The sequence below is a fragment of the Meleagris gallopavo genome, chromosome 1 (assembly GCF_000146605.3).
Source record: "Meleagris gallopavo isolate NT-WF06-2002-E0010 breed Aviagen turkey brand Nicholas breeding stock chromosome 1, Turkey_5.1, whole genome shotgun sequence".
Lineage (NCBI taxonomy): Eukaryota > Metazoa > Chordata > Aves > Galliformes > Phasianidae > Meleagris > Meleagris gallopavo.
This window is the reverse complement of record NC_015011.2, coordinates 116,689,199-116,697,438: the sequence shown is the minus strand read 5'-3', so window position 1 is coordinate 116,697,438 and position 8,240 is coordinate 116,689,199. Positions and strand designations below refer to the sequence as shown.

Below are 8,240 nucleotides of genomic sequence, written 5' to 3'. Positions count from 1 at the left end.
TCATAAAAGCATTTACATTTTAGACCTGTCATCACAGAGTAATACACACACAGTTATACAGCAAAACAATAGAATAACTGAAGTTACCTTCATAAACTAGCACAGCGAATATGATTTAGGTTGCCAGTGTTTAAGGGTAGCAGCACTATGGGGGGCTTACCAAGAATTCTGCTTTGAAAAACTGGCAGCTAGATTTCCATTGAACATGTAAGATCCAGGTAACTCTTGTCTTAGAAGCATTATAAAGCACTGCTACAAATTGTTGTGTTATAGTTGGTGTGGATTAATTGAAAATAGTTTTTAAATTCCTCTAGACTTTTTGAATGGTGGGCTCACAGGGTTCCAAAACTGCTTTTTGCACTATATGTATAGGTGAGTGATAAATTTCAGAGATTGTCATTAATTATTACACTGTACTTCAGCTGACTCAGTTCCCCAGATGTGAAAAGGTTGTTGCTTTTCTTTCTTTTTTCTTTTCTTTCTTTCTTTCTTTTTTTTTTTTGTTTAAAATAATTGAGGCACCATGTTAAACTTTTTTCTTACGTTATTTTCAACCATTTTACACTTATAGCAAGTTGGAAATCTGATTGTGTGGAGATGTCAGTTTGCAAAGGCAAACTGATATATAGGTGCATAATACATGAGGCAGAGGAGTTTTTCTGTCCGCTTTGCATTGTATGCAGTCTTTTCTATAAAAAACCTAATCAGTCCATGAGACCTTGAAATCAAATATTTATGGAAGAAAATTGAAAAGTTATTTGCGTAACAGAGGGCGTTCTATTCTGAAAATAACAGTATGATAAATTAGAAATACTCTTCATGTTTTGCGAGAATATTCATCTCTCAATGGCATTTCTTTGTTAGTAAATATTAAATTTCTTGTATACAATGAAACTTTTTTAATGTCATCTTCATTTTTCCTTGGCTGCCTCTATTATCTGTTTCCAAAATCTGTTTGAATAAATAATATACATAGAAACTGGAAAACTCTTCAAAATTCTTATGTGAAGGTTACTGAGGAATAGCAACCAGAACTGACTACTAGCATTCTTCATGCAGGTTGGACACTCATCTGCAAAATGCACCTTAACTGTTAACGCCACAATTTCCACCACCATCTGATAATCTTTTTTGTGGATCGTTACCACAAATGCGTATCTTCATAATAATGCTATTAAATCTTCAGCTTCTTTTTGCAAGTTTAGTGGGAATTCATTTACTTATAAACATAAATAAAGGTTATTTGTTCTTTAGAATGCAAATTAGCATTGATCTGCTCACTGGTTTTGGAGCGGAATGTATGAAGTAGGAACCATAATAGGAAGCTTGGGACACTGATTTGTCCACAGGAGAAATGGAAGGAGCCCCTCACAAAGCATTCACAACTTTATAGTGCCCTATCACTGGATGCATCCTGGCTGCCATCATGCAATGCAATACAGTTCCCTGTTTATGGTGGTGCCACCTGTGCATATGGGCTTAGAAAATCCCAATCTAGTTTGCAGAAGGGGCTGTTTTTCTTTGCCACGCAGAAGAACATACACTCTGGTCTGAAATAGGTAAGCATACAAGGATTTGCTAATATCAATTACCTAGTTTTCATAAAGATTTTGCATTATCTGGAAATGGGAGTCTCTGGATGAGCATGAGTTCAGTGCAAGAGGAATGGTGATAGCTCCAGAAACTGTACTACTAGTAGTAAAATGTACTGTTGTTTTTTTTTCATTTGGTTTGGTTTGGATTTTTTGTTTTGTTTGTTTTTAAGAAACAGATGCTTTCATCATACTAGAATTTCAGGTGAAGAGAGAATACTGTGACTCCCTGGGATGCAAACCACAAGCCAGTGGTCTTTCCTTCCAGGTATCTTTAGATGAACATATCTCCTCAGATCCAAAAATTAAAAAAGATTTCACCAATCCCTGGTTGTTCTTTATGTTAAAAGATTTCATGTGTTCACATTCTGCATCCAACCTTAGATATCATTGTACCTTTGTCCTCTAGGTTTAAAGGTCTTTTGTTACCAAGTTTTATCTCCCAGTGTAGAAACTGTCAGGTTATAATCAAATCCTTTTGTATCCTAATTTTGCTTGAAGGGAATAAATGTCCATCAAGGGTTTGTTGTCAGAGAGTGTGTTTTCATGCATCCTTTTGTCATTCTCATGATTCTTTCAACTCCTCAGTTTTCATCTCAAAGTACACTAAATGTTCTTCCTCAAGTCTGTATGCTAGAACAGGACATAAAAATCCAGGACTGAGCTACAGGAAAGGAAAGTGACTTTTCTATTCCCATTCACTACTTCTCTGTTTAAATATTAAAAGGTGTTTTTACTGATTTTAGCCATAGTCTTGGCATGGAAACCTTTACTGCCTGGTTTTTTTTTTGTTTTGTTTTGTTTTTTTGTTTTTTTTATTGTGTCACTTTTTCAAATCACTTATTTGCAGGATTGGTATTCCCAGTCCAATAAGTTATATCTGGTATTCCTTGTTCTGTATGCTTGGCTGTGTTGAGACAGAACTTCTTGGGTGTTCCTGTTGAATAATCTGTGACTCTAAAACAGCCCCAAATATGAAATGCCAGAGAGTAACATCTCTGGATATTCAAGTAGGTTCTTGTGATTCCCTAGTCTGTAATGTGGAATACTAAAGCTAATAGAAGACTGCGATCTGCTGTGGAATGAAACTTCAGAAACATTTGATTTGAAATGATGCAAATTCTGTGTAAAGTTAAAAACACACAGTAACTTTCTATCTTTTCTCTTTTTTTTCTGAATTCCTTGGAATGGAAACCATGCAGCACACTTAGCATTTGGGTCTCATCCATGTCATTCTCTGAGTTTCAGTTCTGTGTTATCTTTATTCAGTAATAATAATTTCATTATTTTGGAGGCCCTTGGTACAAATGTTAAATAATTTTGGATTATTCAGTTAATGACGATTTCCCCTAAGGATTCCAGGTCTCCTTCCTTTTGATTTGTGTAGCCATTTAGGTATGTAGGGTGATATTTCTTTTTTTTTTTTTACTTATGATTTTTTTCCACAGGAAAATCAGGTTTTACAGTTACACTGACTTCAACTCCTTGCTTCTACTGTGTCTATGCGTGACTCTGAAAAGAAAAATCTATGATCAAAAAGCTCCCCTTAACAGAATTGTTATTGTTTTTGTCCTGTCGACAAAGTGAAGGGCGTGGAAAGAATTACCATGGTGATTCTTTAGTGCATGGTTGTTGTTTATTAGCTGAAAATTGTCATCTAAAGAATGCCAGGTGAAGTGGGTTTCCTGTATTCTGAAGTGATCACAACAATATAGAAGTCTAACATTTTCTTGACCATCAGTATACTAAATTTCTATTAAATTACTGGTTTTAGGAATTCTGTTTATGAAATAGACCTGCTGTCTGTGGTCTGTAGTCAAAGGAGCATTTCAGTAACTTAAAAAATGATCTGCTTCTATCTGTATCCACAGAATGTAACCGATATAAACAGTATAAAAGCAAAAAACAAACAAACAAACAAACAAAAAAAAAACCAACCATGTGTTGTATCTGTGAAATACAACACTTCTAGCATGCACTGATTTCTACCCAAGTTGTTTCTGCATTCTATTTTTCTTCTACAGTACTACTGAAGAAATACTAACATGGAGCATTAATGTTTCTATTAAGCCAAGGCAAACTGTTTGAGCTGCTGCTAATCTAGTGTGCAAACAGGTGTTCAGACTGATCTATTACTGTAGATACAAAATGGTGCCGTTAAAATTGTCTTGGACCTTTGGGGCATAAGAGATGAAAGCTCTGACACATGATTATAGTATTTTAAGTTCATTATATTATTCTGTATAGGAATTTCCTTGGTACATTGTGCTTTGTTTTTGTTAGAGGAAAATAATGTGGTTATTTAGTAGGGAGATTATGTCATGAGTCAGAAGGATTTCTGCGTCAAGTTAATAATAAAGCCCCTATCCAGATCCATACCCTTTCCTGTTAATCTAGGAATAATGCTGCTATAGAAAGAGAAAATTGCATGTAGCAAAGGATTATACAAGAAAAAGCAGCCTTGCTTACAAACTGTTTTCAAATGTACACCAGCAAACTTATATTACTGCCCTTTTTCCCTCACCATTCCTGTCTCCTATCCCTTTACCTTTTCTGATGTATGCTCGTTTATTAACGTAGGTACCAGCAATACCTAAAGAACTGCTGGTCACAGGAAAAACAACCAAAAGGAGGTTTTTATCTTCTTGCTTTGCTGATAACCAGTTTATTTAAAATTGTTTAACCTAGGTATTAATTTCTTGGTGACTTGAATTGTATTTGAAAGTAAAGTTAGTTTATTAGCAAGAGGTACCCTTTGAGGATCACACATCAGTAACAAGTGGTTCAGGATCAGATGCAGGAAAGAAATTAAGGATTTGTTTCATTTTGCTGATGGTATTTTTTAGGGTCATGTACATGTGTACATGCGTTACATTTAATGTCTCAGTTTTGCTTTAAATAAAGGAGAAATAAAATGAAAGTCACTTTTTTCCCCCTTCAAATTCAATTAAGATTGTGCACGTTTAACAAACCTACTTTCTTCTTCTTTAGCAATGTATAACTCCACACATGTCAGTGGCTCTTAAATCTAATAAATAATTTCAGTAGTTGTTGTGATCAGCATCTACAGAGAGCCATGTACTCTGCCTTCTACTTTCCGTGGGATTACACTGAGGCGATGAGTTTGAGGGATTTAGTGAGGGTTGTAATTTCAGTCTTCTTGCTATTTCTCATGAGGTACTCATGTGTCTGTACCAGTTCAATCCAGTGTGTTTGCTCAGCAGATCCGGTGGCTCTGCATCTGCCTGAACAAGCAGAATTCAATTGGTTGCAGTCATCTCACTGAACCTACTAGAAATGAAGAGCATTTGTTTATGAGTCTGTTGCAAAAATCAATTTTTAGCTGATAATGAGATAAATTGGAAATGAGGCAGTAACTTTTAAGAAAAATGAGGGTTTTTTTCTACTTCGGTGATACATATTTCCAGATATTTCATGCTTCCCACCCACCTATCCAGCAAAAAATACAGGAAAATGGTTTTTATAAATTCAATTCAAAATGTAATATTTGAATGCTATCAGTATAGAGGACAATTTATCCAGAGTTCTTCATTTTGAAAACTTTAAAAGCTTTGTCTAAGCTGTTGTTTTTCACTTACTCTTATTCTTCTCTGCAAAAAGCCTGAAAGGAAGGAAACTTGAACATAAAGTGCATACATCTTTTATAAAAAATCTCGAATCCAGTAGGCATGTATTTATGAAACCTTTTAATTGTAGTATAGAGAGTGTAGAACATATGCTTATGAGTTCACTAATAAATGTGTGCACAAGCTACCCATCAATTTGTTGCAGAAATCTTCTGAATAGAAATGGTGTCTAATAAATGCTATGGAATGGAAGGTAGTCTACAAGAAAAATAAAAGCCACAAAAGAAAGAAACTAGCAGCTTGTTATAATTCTAAGCACTGCAGCATTTAAAGATTGATAAATGTTTGGTTTAGATACTTGGAAAAAATGTTTGGTTTAGATACTTGGAAAAAAAAAAAAGTACTTTGAGGAAAAAATTGAAAATTCAATTGCACAGATTTTAAGTAGGTGTCTGAAATCTAGAATGCCATTACACCATTATGACAGATGGAGCTGGTACACTTTCTTCTTTAAACTGTATGTAGTCCAACTACAGCAGTCTTTAAGAATGAAGGTTCTCTTTTTTTCTCCCTAATTTCACATTATGTACAATCAGGCTGTTGATTACTGTAGAAGTCCAGCCATTAGTATCAAAGTCCTGTTTAACTTAAGTGCATAGTGAAAAATATTTTCCATAAATATATCCTTTTTTGTTGTTGTTGTTGGCATTCAAAATAACATTGCTTCTTCTCCATGATTTTTTTCACTTCTATTTAACTATTTTATTAATACAATAGGAAATACTGAAACTTGCAGAATGGCTATGGTTGAGCAGGCATCTACTGTCATTAAAGGAAGCCTTAAACTCCTTCTTTAAAATAAACTCGTAAGAAATAATTGATTAAAAAAAATGATGCTTGCTGAGTTAAAATTCATAAGCATTGGCAGTTGTATATTTTCAGCTAAAAAATTCCACTGTCCAGAAATTAGATGATGTTCATAAAGAGTTCTTTTAATAGTTCAAAATTGTGAAAAAAATCAGACTACCTACTACCATAGAAAGAATTATAAAGCCTTGCTTCTTTGTTAGAAATTAGCTTTTTGCGGTCTAAGTACAACTCTATATCCACTTGTTTCCACTGTAAAGGTGGAAAAACACAAACTTCAACTGGAAAGTCTATGTACTTTAAAATTTCATGAGCGAAGTTGAAAAATTGAAATATTTGTCACTATGTCTAGACTGCTCTATAGTACTCTGTGAACTTCTGCTCCAAGTAGATTCCCAGGCAGGCAGCTCAGCAGGACAAGTCAATAGTCTGAACTGTTGGCATGTCTGATCTCTTTTCAAGTACTCAAATGTTTGTAAAGATCCAGGACAGCACAGCTTGACTCTGGTCAAAAGCAAACAATGGGATATCCCTCTTTGAAGGTGACCAGAGCAAATACTACATTGACATTCTATTCTTCTGTAATACTGGTCCTATTTTACTTCATTTTCTGTAGCCTTATAAGTCTGCGCCAGTATCTAGATCAATGTGTGTGGAGGTGGAAGGTGCTTAACATTCTGCAGTAGAAACAGAGTTGAATGGGCTTATGATGTTATAGAATAATATGAAATTATTTTTAAAAGTTCAGAGGCAAAGGTGTTGGTAAAATTATTCACATATACAGAGTAGAACATCCAATTTTGCTGCAGCATCATAAGCATCTAGCTCGTATCCATTTCTCATGTCAGCTTCCTCTAGTATAGCCCATAGAAGAACTTCTGTAATAAGAGACAACTGGAAAGAACTACAATTAAAAAGTCAGTAAGGAGAAAAAGGACAAGACAAAGAAACAGAATGGAGAACTCTTATCTTGTGCCTTCGTGAATCTGGGGCCATTTAGTCTGGGGAAAAGGAGGCTGAGGGTAGACCTCATGGCTCTCTACAGCTACCTGAAAGGAGGTTGTAGCTAGGAGGGTATCAATCACAAAGAAACAGTCTCAAATGAACCAGAGAAGGTTTAGATTGGATATTAAGAATTTCTTCACCAAGAGGTGACAGGCTGCCCAAGGAAGTGGTGGAGTTGCCATCCTTGGAGAAATGGAAGAGACATATGGATGTGGCAATAAGGAACATGTCTTAGTGCTGGAACCCAGTACGTCAGGTTGATTTTGTAATCTTGATGATCTTTTCCAATCAAAATGATTCTATGTTTAAGAAAAAATAGTAATTATGTTGTTAATTATAGAAGCCCATATAAGCCTGCATGCTGCGCACATAAAAACCTGTAGAGGTGACCCACTGTTTCACAGCTGCTATGATGGCACTGTTGCTGAAATGCACCACCCTCTACCTTGCTGTGTTCACATCCACTGATTGGTCACCATAAACATTCAGCAAGCCTCAATGGGTGCCATTTTTTCTGCATGAAGGAATTCAGTGACACACCTTTGCTTCATCTTCACTTCCATGTCAGCTGTCAGACTTGTCAGATCTTGTCAGACTGCTCCTCTGCTGCCATCTGTCACATAGCTACAGAATGTAGAGGAATATTGGTGGAAGCCTCTACTGCCGTATCACCAGCATCTGCCTCTGACCTTATGGGCCAGCATAATTAAATAGGATGCATTACTTTCAGCTCTCATATTAAACTCCATGATCAAATATGGAATTGTTGGTGCTCATCAGTAGATGGTGGTAAACTGAGTGAGTGACTGAGCAGTTGCCTTAATTCTAAGAAAAAATGTTGGACAGAGGAGAGGAAAAGGAACAAAATTATGATTAGTCTGCCAGAAAGTGAAAGACCTAGTGTCTTGGTAGAGACCTAGTAGAATTCCTAGTGAATTTGCCACAAAGTAAAAATAAGTATGACAAAAAGCAAACAACAACAACAACAACAACAACAAAAACAGTATAAAGTGCATAGGGGAGGGCTTCAGAAGATCTCTGCTCCAGTCTTCAGCTTAAAGCAGGTCAGCTCTGATGTCAAACTAAGCTGTTCAAGGCCTTGACCAATCAGGTCTCGAAAACTTCCAAAAATAGAGATTGCATGAACTTGTGGCCAGTCTGCTCCATTGCTTGGCTGTGCTCATGGTAA

General features: G+C 35.8%; 1 long non-coding RNA gene across 1 annotated transcript in view; it reads left to right on the top strand.

Moving 5' to 3' along the window:
- The first annotated feature begins 3,173 nt into the window (after positions 1 to 3,173).
- The window catches only part of LOC109370633, a 21,772-nt gene continuing 16,705 nt past the window's right edge, over positions 3,174 to 8,240 (top strand). Inside the window, exons 1-2 of the long non-coding RNA XR_002120918.1 lie at positions 3,174 to 3,184; positions 4,373 to 4,374. This is a non-coding gene — a long non-coding RNA (uncharacterized LOC109370633). The remainder of the gene's footprint in view (positions 3,185 to 4,372; positions 4,375 to 8,240) is intronic.